The sequence below is a fragment of the Gobio gobio genome (genome assembly GCF_949357685.1).
Source record: "Gobio gobio genome assembly, chromosome: 13".
In the NCBI taxonomy this organism is placed as follows: Eukaryota; Metazoa; Chordata; class Actinopteri; order Cypriniformes; family Gobionidae; genus Gobio; species Gobio gobio.
The window spans coordinates 54,605,066-54,607,565 of record NC_137106.1 but is presented as its reverse complement, the minus strand read 5'-3'; the positions used below and the strand labels follow the sequence as shown (position 1 = coordinate 54,607,565).

Genomic DNA, 2,500 nt, shown 5'->3' with positions numbered 1-2,500 from the left:
GAAAAATATCCATATTTAAAACTTTATCAAGTAAACTTTCGGCCTCCGCCTTCCCTGTTCAGTTTCTGAAAGTGTTGAAAGTTCTCCTGCGGATGGAAAGACTAACGCTCAGCTCCGCTCGTCATGACGTCACACACACATCTGGAGTTTCACTTTCAACATTCAACACTTTAACACAGAAGGCGGAGGCCGAAAGTTTACTTGATAAAGTTTTAAATATGGATATTTTTCTCACACAAACGCATCGATTCGCTTCAGAAGGCCTTTATTAACACCCCAGAGCCGCTGGAGCAGTTATATGACGCACAGATGCACTTTTAATGGACTTCAAAAACAGAGCAACTATGAATCAAATTATAATGCTTGGATTAGCCTGGACTTCTGTAATATAACTCAGATTTTATTAGTCTGAGAGAAGAATGTCACACACACCTCAGATGACTTGAGGGAGAGTAAATCATGGGCTGATGTTCATGTTTGGGTGAACTATCCCTTTAATGGTGTCGTTCTGACGATCAATCAATCAAAAATTTATTTATACAGCACATTTAAAACAACACAAGTTGACCAAAGTGCTTTACAGATTCCACAGTACAGTAGTAAAAACAGACATCCATAGACACAAATCATTCAACCACATAAAACTAAAGACAGTTGAAAGCAACTGAAAATAAATGTGTCTTTAACATAGACTTAAAACCATCGATGGAGTCACAGGACTTGATGTAAACCGGGAGAACATTCCAAAGCCTCGGTGCCGCCACCGAGAAGGCTCGATCTCCCTTTGTTTTCAGGCGAGATTTCGGAGCCTTTAACAATAAGCTTTGCGATGATCTTAGTGTTCTGGGGGTATAATGATGCTGTAATAACTCTGAGATGTAAACAGGGGCTTGTCCATGTAAGCCTTTAAAAACCGTTAAAAGGACCTTGTATTGGACCCTGTACTCCACAGGGAGCCAGTGCAAAGACGCCAGTACTGGAGAGATACTTAAATGTTTTCTGGTTCCAGTCAGCAATCTGGCCGCTGCATTCTGCACTAGCTGCAGACGTGCCATGGACTTTTTAGACACCCCCATGTACAAAGAATTGCAGTAATCTAATCTGGATGAGATAAAAGCATGGATAACAGTTTCCATGTCTTTGGAGGACAGGAAGCCTTTCAATCTGGCAATACCTCTGAGCTGAAAAAAGCTACCCTTCACCACCGCATTAATCTGTTTATCAAATTTTAATTCGGCGTCGAAGATCACTCCAAGGTTTCTGACTTGAGTCTTAACATTCGAAGCTAGGATGCCCAGATCCTCAGAGAGCTGTTTAGCTAGCTTCGGTGGGCCGAACACCACCACTTCGAATTTAGACTAATTGAGCTGAAGGAAACTGTCTGCCATCCACTGCTTTATCTCATCCAGGCATTTGAACAGAGCAGACCCATTAGAATTGCCCTCAGAGTTCAAAGGAAAATACAACTGGGTGTCATCAGCATAACAGTGGTAAGCTACTCCATGTCTCTGACAGATTAAACCCAGTGGGAGCATATATAATGAGAACAGGACGGGGCCGAGGCATGAGCCTTGAGGAACCCCACACACAACAGGGTGAGCGGAAGAGATAGAAGTCCCTATTTCCACCGCACAGGTTCTCCCCTGTAAATAGGAGTCGAACCAGGCTAACACCGATCCCCCAATACCCACCCACTTACTCAATCGTTCCAGGAGAACCCTGTGGTCCACTGTATCGAAGGCTGCACTAAGGTCCAGCAGAACTAGCGCTGTGCAATTCCCTGAGTCTACAGATAAAAGCAAGTCGTTCGACACCCTAAGAAGGGCGGTTTCTGTACTATGTTGCGATCTAAAACCTGACTGAAAAGTATCAAAGATATTATTTTTATTTAAAAATAAAGAGAGTTGCTTAAGTACCACCTTCTCTAGCATTTTGGATAAGAAAGGTACCTTAGAAATTGGTCTGTAGTTGTTTAATACAGAGGGGTCTATACTCGTTTTCTTTAAAAGCGGAACTACAAGAGCGTGCTTGAAATAAGATGGCACTTGCCCCTCCGTAAGACTCTGATTTACTAAAACTGTAATAGTGGGCCCCACCACGTCCCACACCTGAATTAACAGTCAGGGCGGTAGAATGTCCAACGTGCAGAAAGCTGGCTTCAGATGTCGGATGATATCCAGCAACTCAGGTGAAGAGACCGGCTCAAATGTGGTCAACTGACCCCCAGCGCCCGAATTGAAGGGTAGTTCCAGGCTGCTTTGAACACTGACAGAATTAGAGATGCCGGCTCTGATAGCTGTGATTTTGTCCATAAAAAACTGCACAAACTTTTCACAGGCTCTCCCTGTATGCTCAAAAACATTGTGACTGGCAGGACTCATAACAGAATTAATCACACGGAATAAAATTTTTGGGCTATGCTGGTTTTTTGAGATTAAATCCGAAAAATGTTTCGCCTTAGCCGCTTTTACAAACTGCTGATAAGACAACATACGCTCTC

The 2,500-nt window shown here is 43.1% G+C and overlaps 1 protein-coding gene across 1 annotated transcript in view; it reads left to right on the top strand.

Moving 5' to 3' along the window:
- The window catches only part of unc79 (unc-79 homolog, NALCN channel complex subunit), a gene marked incomplete at its 5' end in the record, with an annotated part of 59,734 nt that overhangs the window by 30,539 nt on the left and 26,695 nt on the right, over positions 1–2,500 (top strand). The gene's annotated exons all lie outside the window — the stretch shown is intronic.